This window comes from Manis pentadactyla, chromosome 10, assembly GCF_030020395.1.
Source record: "Manis pentadactyla isolate mManPen7 chromosome 10, mManPen7.hap1, whole genome shotgun sequence".
Taxonomy (NCBI): domain Eukaryota; kingdom Metazoa; phylum Chordata; class Mammalia; order Pholidota; family Manidae; genus Manis; species Manis pentadactyla.
The window spans coordinates 116,328,063-116,338,724 of record NC_080028.1 but is presented as its reverse complement, the minus strand read 5'-3'; the positions used below and the strand labels follow the sequence as shown (position 1 = coordinate 116,338,724).

Below are 10,662 nucleotides of genomic sequence, written 5' to 3'. Positions count from 1 at the left end.
TATTCAGATAAAAACCTGACATGAATTTTCATAGAACCTTTATTCATAAAAGTCACAAACTGGAAATAACTGATAAATCCTTCCTTCAGCAGGCGAGTAATTAAACAAATTGTGGTACATCCATACCATGGAATTCTACTCAATATAAAAGAACAAACTAATATACACAACTGCGGTGGGTCACAAGTGAGTTATGACGAGTGTAAAAAGAATGATCGCAAAAGGTTACATATCGGATAATTCCACTTATGTAGCCTTCCAGAAATGACAAAATTAGAGGAACAGAAATTATAGACAATATAAATGGTTGCCAAGGGTTGGAGAGTGGGGAACCGGGAGGGATGTGGCTGAGTCTATGAATGGTAGCGTGAAGGATCCTTGTGGTAGGACTTTTCTATATCTTGACTGTGGTGGTGGACACAAAACAATACATGGAATAAAATGTATGTAACTAATTTCATGTTCACATATAAATGAGTGCATATAAAACTAACAAAATTGAATAAGTTTGGTAGATGCTATCAATGTCAGTTTCCTGGTTTTGATATTGTTTTGTAAGATATTACTACTGGGGAAACTGGTTATAAGGCATATGGGATCTCTTTGTACTATTTATTACTATTGCATGTGAATGTACAATTTTCTTAAACTAATGTTTTTAAAGAAATGTAATGAAAACACTACATATCATTAGAATTAATATAAAATGCGGAAGGGAGGTGTACTGAGTTAATTGCATTTTTATCCTATCTTCTATTGCTGTCCTCTCCTGCTGCACTATACTCTTCACATGTCAAGCTTACTCATAACTCAGGGTTGATTACATTCAAACTATTTTATGACATCAAAAGAGTAGAAAAGTCAGAAATATCAATTGTATGATTTATTATATACTAAGCTAAAATAATTAAATGAATGCTTATAAAAGAGAGAATATATATTATTTGAATTTTAGGGGCCAAGACTTAGTGAACTTACAGCCAAGTCTACCGGATTTCATTAAAAACAGACAAAAAAGTTTTTCTTTTAAAACAAAACCTGGTCTGATTTTCCTAAAATCAACCAAAGGTTTCAAGTGAAAAACTTCATAAAACTTAAGCAGCTATATCTAATCTCCCTCTTCTATTATTTGTCACCAGTTGGTTTGTTTTCTATACCATAAATCTGTTTCATTGCTACTAACTAAATGTTAATATTCTATAAATGAACATTGCAGTGGTATATTGTCCTGAAAAAGGTTAAACTACAAGCTTTAAATAAATCAAACAGATGGAAAGTATCATCAACCATGCTGGAATGGTTTTAATATACCTGAAATAGTCTTTATGTTTTTCTCATTATGCTATGTCATAAACCCTGATACAAAATTTTTTAGAGTTCTTATACAGTCATACTCTCCAAAACTAAATGTTCTTTTAAGGCAGATTAAGTCCAAGATATGGCTCAGAAAATGAAATTCAACTCTATATGGATTGTACATGTTGTGATAAAATGATAAGGTTAGTATGTAACAGATTATATTAATATTGGCCTATGTGTCTTAAAGATGGTCGTAGGGGTAAAATTATATTTTCTTTCAAAAGTAATGAGTTAGTTTTCTTTTTTACAGAGATAAATCATGTCTAATGTTTAATTTTATTTTCATGGACTCAGTTTTGGAATACTCCAGGAACACCATCCACATACAGTTCAGTATAGCATAGTCCCCCCTTATCTGTGAGTGATACATTTCAAGACCCCAAGTGGGTGCCTGAAACCAGGTAGTACTGAACGGTATGTATTCTGTGCTTTTTCCTATACAGACATGCATACGATAAAGCTTAATTTATAAATTAGGCACAGTAAAAAATTAACAAAAATGATAATAAAACAATTATAATATACTCCATTAACAATATAACAATATACAATGTTCTACAATTATAACAATATACAACGTGAATGTGGTCTCTTTCTCAATATATCTGACTGTACTATTCTCACCCTTCTTGTGATTATGTAAGATGATAAAATACCTATGTGGTGAGGTGAAGTGAGGTGAATGACATAAGCAATGTGACCTAGCATTAGACTACTGCTGACCTTCTGGCAGATTGTGAGAAGGATCATCTGTTTCCCAACCATGGCTGATGAAGGTTAACTAAAACCGCAGAAAGGGAAACTGTGTAAAAGGGATAAGAGGGGCCTATTATTCATGATATTCACTGGGGTTAAGGCATAAATTCATGGCTTTAAGCAGGAGATTTCAGAGGTCATAACCAAAGAGGTGACAAAGTTAAAAAACTAAAAAAAACAAATAGTAAATAAAACAATGTGTCTGGATTGGGACTTGTGGCCATGTCTTTGACAAATTTTTACAGGGACATCTGGACATGAGATATATTATGGAGACTCAAGAACTCAGAAGACTCTTTAGCATGATAAGAACACTCCAAGCATCATGCTACCCAAATACCTCTGAACCCTTTCCACACGCCAGGGGAAAGTGCTTTTCTAGGTCAAGGTTCCTAATTTGTGGGTTTTCCCTCAAGTAGCTATGTTGGACAAGAAGTAGCCAAATAGTGAAGATATGTAACCACATAATTTGCTATTTATACTGACATAACAAAAATGAAGGGGAGCAATATGTAGGAACTTGTCAAATGTCAGACATGAGCTGGTTCAAGGTCATATTTAAATATGATTTTTGATGTCACACACATGATGGGAAGAGTAGAAAAATACAATTTCTTTTTCAGTTTTTTTAGGTCAGTTAGTCTAAAACACACAGTGCTTAAGGCAAAAAACTTAAATGGTAACATCAGTGAAGAGGGGTCATATAATCATAGAGAAAAAACTGAGAGGAATAAAAACATGAGATTCAATGGGCATATGACATAGTTTCTGCAGGTCCAGTGCATTTAACATGAACACAAGTTCTACCTTTTCCTATGAGGCTTTGCACAGCAGATGATGTTTGATTGTGTTCTTCAGGCTTTCTGTGTTCATATCGATCTCTGCCTACTTGTTCTATCAGTTACTAAGAGAAATGTTGAAGTCTTTAGTCATATTTGTAGATGGGTGTATGTCTCCTTTCCATTATGTCAGTTTTGTGCCATGGATTTTGTTATTAATGTATACAAGTACTGGATTGCCATATCTTTTTGAATGATTGATTGCTTTTCCATTATAAAATGTCCCTTCTTATCCCATTTATGCCTCTTGTTATGAAGTCTGCTCTTTTAGTATTAATATAGAACACTTCAGCTGCCTTATGATTAGTGTTAGCATAGAGCATAGAACCTCGCCACGTTTTCTCTCTTAGCTTGTCTGTGTCTTTATAATTTATGTAGTTTTCTTGCAGACAGCACATTGCTGCACTTTTATCCAATCTGACAAAGTGACATTTAATTGGAGTGTTTAGGCCATTCATACTTAATGTAATTATTGATATGATTGCTGTAAATTTACCACTTCTATATGTGTTTATTCTTTATCTAAACTTTTTATTATTGTTCTGTATTTCCTCTGGCTTTTTTCTTCTGTCCAAGCATTTAAAAAAGTCTCCCGTTCCCAGATTCATTTGAACTCATCTATCATCCTTTGTGAACTCTGGAATCACTTATATTACAGCTTTTAATCATTCTTGCCCAGACCCACAGTTTCACCCTATATATGTGCAGCTTCATATTTAGCAATGAATTCAAGGAGAATAATAATGTTGATTTTAGGAACTCTTTCCCTGAAGAGTTCTCTCCTGTCTAATATTCTGCTCCCACAAATTCTAGCCACCTCTGCTGCTCTAGACTTGAATTTCTAACTAAGAAAGACTGCTGTGTTCTGCTTCAATGCTCATGCTTGCAGCTGTGCCCAGAAAATGTCTCTAGGCAGAAAGGCAGGTGATTAGAGACTTTTTGTTTGCTTCCTTCTCTCAGGCATCATAGTCTTGGACTACCTGTTTTTGTGATATAATTGTTTTATGTATTTTGTACAGTTCTCTGACTGCATATGATAGGAGAGTAATTCTAGTGTTAATACTTGACCATGATGAAAAGAGACAATTTTCATTAACCATTCTGGGTGAGACAAGAACCTGTGTAATGAATGATACTAATTTTAATACATAATGATTAGTCAAAGCAGGTGAAAATATAGTATTAAAAATTAGAATAGCTCCATAGTCTTACACCTAGTTGGCTGCGATATGGTAAAATGCACTAAGAAGGTCAGAATCATCAGTAAATGCAGAACCCGTTATGGTGCCTCCCTCTGAAAAATGGTGAAGAAAATTGAAATAGGCCAGCACACCAAGTACACTTGTTCCTTTTGTGGCAAAACCAAGGTGAAGAGACAAACTGTGGGGATCTGGCACTGTGGTTCCTGCATAAAAACAGTAGCTGGTGGGGCCTGGCCCTATAACACCCCTTCTGCCATCACAGTGAAGTTGGCCATCAGAGGCCTGAAGGAACTGAAAGAACCAGTAGAAGCACCACCATTGGAAGCATTGGTAGACAATAATAAATGGGTTAATTTATATAACAGAAAAAAAAATAACAATAAATAAAAATTATAGTGACAACTGACTATGTTTAAAAATAACATTGGCATAAGAAAAGTTATCCTACTATAATAGGATTCAAGACACTAGTTCTCTTATGACATGAGTGACCAGAAGGGATGATGAATGGAATCCCTATACCAACTGGCAATAGTCTCTTCTTTCATCTGTGTGGTGATTACATGAGTGCATTCATTTTGTGAAAATTTATCGAGCTGTACATTTTGAATGTGAGAATTATATTTGCATCCATATGCATGCATGCATATATGCATATTTCAATAAAATATCCAAGAAGTGTATATGGCACCATACAAATTACTAGAGGAAAAATGAATTTAAAGGACATGTAGTATATATGGAAAGAGATGGAAAACAACTTATTATACTGGTAAATATACAACTTGAAACACCTGAGAGTATTACTAAATTGCAGTTGTTAAATAACATATTAAGAGAAAATGTGAATATACACTAGAAATCATTAATAACTAAGGAAGTAAAAAAAAGGAGAGAGTGAGCTGCTATGACAAATTATACAATATTCTGTATATTTAAGTAAATATTAAAAAGTATGTTGGAGGCACATAAAGAGAAATATATAGAGGAAGAACAGAAAACTAGAGCAATCTAAGTTATTTAAAACTAGTTTATTCTGTAGGTGTCATTTCTAGTCAATAAAGGGTATCAAGAAAAGAGCAAGAATGACCTCAGATATACATGAAATATTCTCAGGTATATGAGTGTTCAGTAAATTGTTATTTTCCTTTCAAAATGTCCATTAATTTGATTATTAGTGTGTGTGGTGGGGGTGGGGGAAAAGCATTTATTTTCAAATTAACTGGCCCACTGAAACAAGGTCATGGCTCTTGTTTTCTGTTGCAATATTTAATTCCATATTTCATCTACAGAAATTCTTTATAAAACAGAAATATTTATCCTCTTGTTATAAAATATGTTGTTACTAAATTTTACATTTTGTAAAATTTTTGAACCGGACAGGTGTATAAATAAAATATTATAATTTGAGAATTTGTCTCTATCAATGTTTTCATTCACAGCATCATTCATTAATTTCCTAACTCAAAGTGTATCTCAAACTATAATCATTCATTTCTTACCTAAGCTTGTTCTCTTATGCTGTTACTACCCTTAATATCTTAATTAATCTGCATTTATCTTGCTACACATGAAGGATGTAACTTTTGTTCAGCCGACTTGTCATACTAAATGAGTTACAATTTGAGATAGCTTCTCTAGAAGTTAGAAGCTACCTGCAAATCATGGCACAGCACATATGCTTTGGAAGGCAGCCCAAATGTACAGGTTCTGCAGATTTTCTAGACAAAGATTCCTGGAAGTATAATCATTGCTATTTCTTCTTTCTGTCCTTATTTCCTCACCTCCTTCCTCTCTCTCTTCCTCCCTCCTTTCTTCCCTTCTTCCCTATTTATTTATTTAGTTTATTTTGATTATTTAAACAATAGCATTTTCTATATCTTTCTAACTTTTTTGGATTCAAACTGGTATGTCACAGTAACTCTCTTCTATAGGGAAGGGAGGGACAAGTCAGGTACCCCAGCTTTCTCTAACCTTTAACATAATGTTTTCTTGTTTAGCAGGACTTCCTTGAAATTCAGGCTCCCGTATGACCTCTTTTGTTCTTGCCAGTAATGCTAAATGTTTTCTTTCTTTGTTTCCTCCTCTTTTGCACTTTCTTGCCTTTAATGATACCTAATATTTGCCTCTTTCCAAGCAACTGGATGCATCACTAAATGGGGTTCAATTGAAATAATATATTTAGAATTATTTAATTACAACCCAAGGTCACATTAGTATAGAAAGAAAATGCAATTTTCATCTGCTTTTTTACTATACTACTGAAAAGTATACACTATAATATCTAGTAATTAGCCCATTAACTACTAAATTATTAGATAGCTTGTGGTTTTTTTTAACTTTGCATTTTATTATTTTTCAACTTACGGAATATTTGCAAGTATGATTTAGGTAGACCCCATATACTCTCCTTCCAGCTTTCCCTAACATTAACATTTCACATAACCATCGTGAATTGATCAAAACTAAAAGTAACACTGATACAGCAGTACTAACTAAACTAACTACAAGCTTCATTTGGCTTTGACTAGTTTTTACACTGATATCCTTTTTCTGTTTTAGGGTCAACCCGGATTCCATACTGCACTGGTCAGCATGAGCTCCATCTGTGACAGAGTTTTCTGTGTCTTTCATGATCTTTCTCTTCTTTTTTGTATATTTTACTTATTCTAATGGTAGCTAGGGTTTTGAATTATCTGCTCATATTGCATACCTGCAAATAAAAATAAATTCCTCTCAGGGTGAAAGCTAAAACTAAATTTAAAACTCACATATTTTTATAACCTCTGACAAAATGCCATGCTTCCTTATTTTGACCATTGTTACTGTTAAAACAGCCACTTTTCCCCCCTTCCCTTTGTGCCCTTTCTTCTATTCTTTGAACTCAATTTCAGTAGCTTCAGTTAGCCTAGGTATTTTATACAGTTTTATAGTATTGTGTCTGGTGTTTTATTGTGTTTCGCTCTGAACACATCTGGAAGGAGGTACATTGCAAATAAATAATTAATAGACAGAATAGCCAAACTGAAAAAACTAGAGAATAAGAAATTTGGAAAGTGTGAACAAATAAAGGATATCTCCCAAAGCCTATCTATCTCTAGCCCTCCACAAAAAATATAGATAGCTAATTTACTGTTCTAAAGAGCTCTAGTTTATGAATTTACATATAAAAGCACTATATTCATAACAAACATATGGTTTTAATTTTCCTTTAAATTCATTTTTCCATGTAGCATATTCACTGACTTAACATAACTAAAGCACATTTTCTTATTCAGAAGGTATAAATATGAAATTCTATAATCTCCCTTTGAAGAGGTGATTCTTTCATCAAAATAGAAAAAAATCACACATTTCAATACATATATTTATGAATGTAAACCTCTTAAATCATTCATTTCTTCCTTTCTATATTTAATATGAAACTAAAGGCTATAGAATGCAGTGAAATAATAGAACATTTACAAGAACATCTGTTAATATTCAGACAATCCTGCAAAGTAAATGTTAAATAAGAGTCAATGATAGGTCATGAAATGTGAATTAATCTTAGTTGTAATTGAGTTATTATAGAAAATACTAACAATGTGTAAAGCTAGCAGGTTTTACATGAATGTTTAAAACAATTGTAAAACACCTTTGTAATCCAAAGTTAAAACTCGTTTGCCAGATGTGTAATTCTGAAAGGATTTTCAAATCTCTTCCTTCAAGAATGGAAGGATTAATAACATTTAAAAATCTTTTCTTAAATATAAAACAGAGTGAAGAATACTAATAAGAGTTATCAGACACAAGCAAAGCATTAGCTCCTCCCACTCACCTGAAATGTCTTCACCAAATTATTGTAAGTAGAATAGTCTCTTAAGTTATGCTTAATAAAGAAAAATTATGTAGGATGGCATAAAATCAGTCTACTACTTTTGACACTTAATTTCCAGGCATAAAAAACAACACTAAAAAATGCAATGCAGAAAAGATGGCAGTGTGAGAGGAGAGGGAGAGGCTTCCTCCTAAAACTGGATACAATTAGAAAATTTAATTGGTGCAATTAATCCTGAGAGAGCAACAGGAAAGAGGACGGCATCAGACTGCACACACCTGCAGAAAAGAGCAAACCTCAATGAATGGGGTAACGTACCAGAGCTGTGGCTCCGTGGGACCCAAGTCCCTCCACCACCCCCAGCTCACCAGTGGGAGGAAGAGAAACAGAGCAGGGAGGGAGTGGAAGGCTTGGGACTGCTGAATCCCTAGCTCCGGAGATCTGCTCGGGGAGTACAAACCTACATTTCATGGTGCTTTCATGAGACTCGTATGACTACCGGGTTGGAAAGTTAATACAGGCAGAGTTCCTGGGGAGACTGGGATTCCAGCTGCTTGTGGAAAGCAGGGATCCATATCCGGCTGCTCTGGGACAAAAACTTAAACCTGTGTGACCAACCCACTGGCTCAAGCAGTGGAGACAGGCACAGTAGCCAGGAGGCGGGGAACAGCTCTTTCCTACCCCCAGGCACCAGTACCGCTCCCCTGTGACCCCCGACATTCCTTCAGGGGCTCAGCAGGTCCAGAACAAAGCTTCTGGAAACTAGAGGGCATCATATACAAACATGAAATGCCAAAGGAACCTTGAACAGAGTAAAATTGTTAAAACAACTCCCAAGAAAGACTTAAATGATATGGACTCATGACTCTTCCTGAAAGGGAGTTCAAAATAAAAATTGTCAACATCCTAATGGAGGTACAGAAAGACATCCAAGAACTCAGGAATGAATTCAGGTCAGAGATCCAATCGTGAAAGAACATGATGGAGGGTATTAAAAACAGGTTGGATACAGTGGAGGAGACAATAAATGAAATAGAAACCAGAGAAGAGGAATACAAAGAAGCTGAGGCACAGAGGGAAAAAAGGATCTCTAAAAATGAAAGAATATTGAGAGAACTATGTGACAAATCCAAGCAGAACAATATTTGCATTATAGGGATACCAGAAGAAGAAGAGAGAGAGAAAGGGATAGAAAGTGTCTTTGAGGAGGTAGTTGCTGATAACTTCCCCAATCTGGGGAAGAAGATAGTCTGTCAGGCCATGGAGATCCACAGATCCCCCTACACAAGGGACCCAAGGAAGACAACACCAAGACACATAGTAATCAGAATGGGAAAGATCAAGGATAAGGACAGACTGTTAAAAGCAGCCAGAGGCAGAAATAAGATCACATACAAAGGAAAGCCCATCAGGCTAATATCAGACTTCTCAGCAGAAACCTTACAGGCCAGAAGGGAGTGGCATGATGTCTTTAATGCCATGAAGCAGAAGGACCTGGAACCAAGTATACTTTATCCAGGAAGACTATCATTTAAATTTGAAGGCGGGTTTAAACAATTTCCAGATAAGCAAAAGCTGAGAGAGTTTACCTCCCACAAACCATCTCTGCAGTCTATTTTGGAGGGACTGCTATAGATGGAAGTGTTCCTAGGGTTGGATAGCTGTCACCAGAGGTAGTAAAACCACGGTAGGGAGGGTGGAGCAGCTGATTGTGAGGCAAATGCAAAATTAAATTGAGTTTCCCCAAAGTCAATCAAGGGATAGACAAAAAGTACAGAATTTGATACCTAATATATAAAGAATGAAGGAGGGAAAAAAGGAGGAGAAATAGAAAAGAACCTTTAGATTGTGTTTGTATCAGCATACTAAGTGAGTTAAGTTAGACTCTTAGATAGTAAGGAAAGTAATCTGGAAGCTTTGGTAACCACTAATCTAAAGCCTGAAATGGCAATAAGTACATACCTATCGATAATCACCCTAAATGTAAATGTACTGAATGCACCAATCAAAAGACATAGATTCACTGAAGGGATAAAAAAACAAGACCCATCTATATGCTGCTCACAAGAGACTCACCTCAAACCCAAAGACATACACAGACTAAAAGTCAAGAGATGGAAAAAGATATTTCATGCAAACAATAGGGAGAAATAAGCACGTGTTGCAGTACCAGTATCAGACAAAATAGACTTCAAAACAAAGAAAGTAACAAGAGATAAAGAAGGACATTACATAATGATAAAGGGCTCAGTCCAACAAGAGGATATAAACATTATAAGTATAAATGCACCCAACACAGGAGCAGCAGCATTTGTGAAACAAATACTAACAGAACTAGAGGAGGAAATAGAATACAATGCCTTCATTTTAGGAGACTTCAACACACCATTCACTCCAAAGGACAGATCCACCAGACAGAAAATAAGTAAGGACACAGAGGCACTGAACAACACACTAGAACAGATGGACCTAATAGACATCTACAGAACTCTACATCCAAAAGCAACAGGATACACATTCTCCTCAAGTGCACATGGAACATTCTCCAGAATAGACACATACTAGGTCACAAAAAGAGCCTCAGTAAATTCAAAATCATTGGAATTCTACCAACCAATCTTTCAGACCATAAAGGTATAAAACTAGAAATAAATTGTACAAAGAAAGCAAAAAGGCTCTCAAACAC

General features: G+C 35.2%; 1 pseudogene; it reads left to right on the top strand.

Annotated features, from left to right (window-relative positions):
- Positions 1–4,183: 4,183 nt before the first annotated feature.
- Positions 4,184–6,189, top strand: LOC118914789 (60S ribosomal protein L37a-like; annotated as a pseudogene).
- The last annotated feature ends 4,473 nt before the right edge of the window (positions 6,190–10,662 follow it).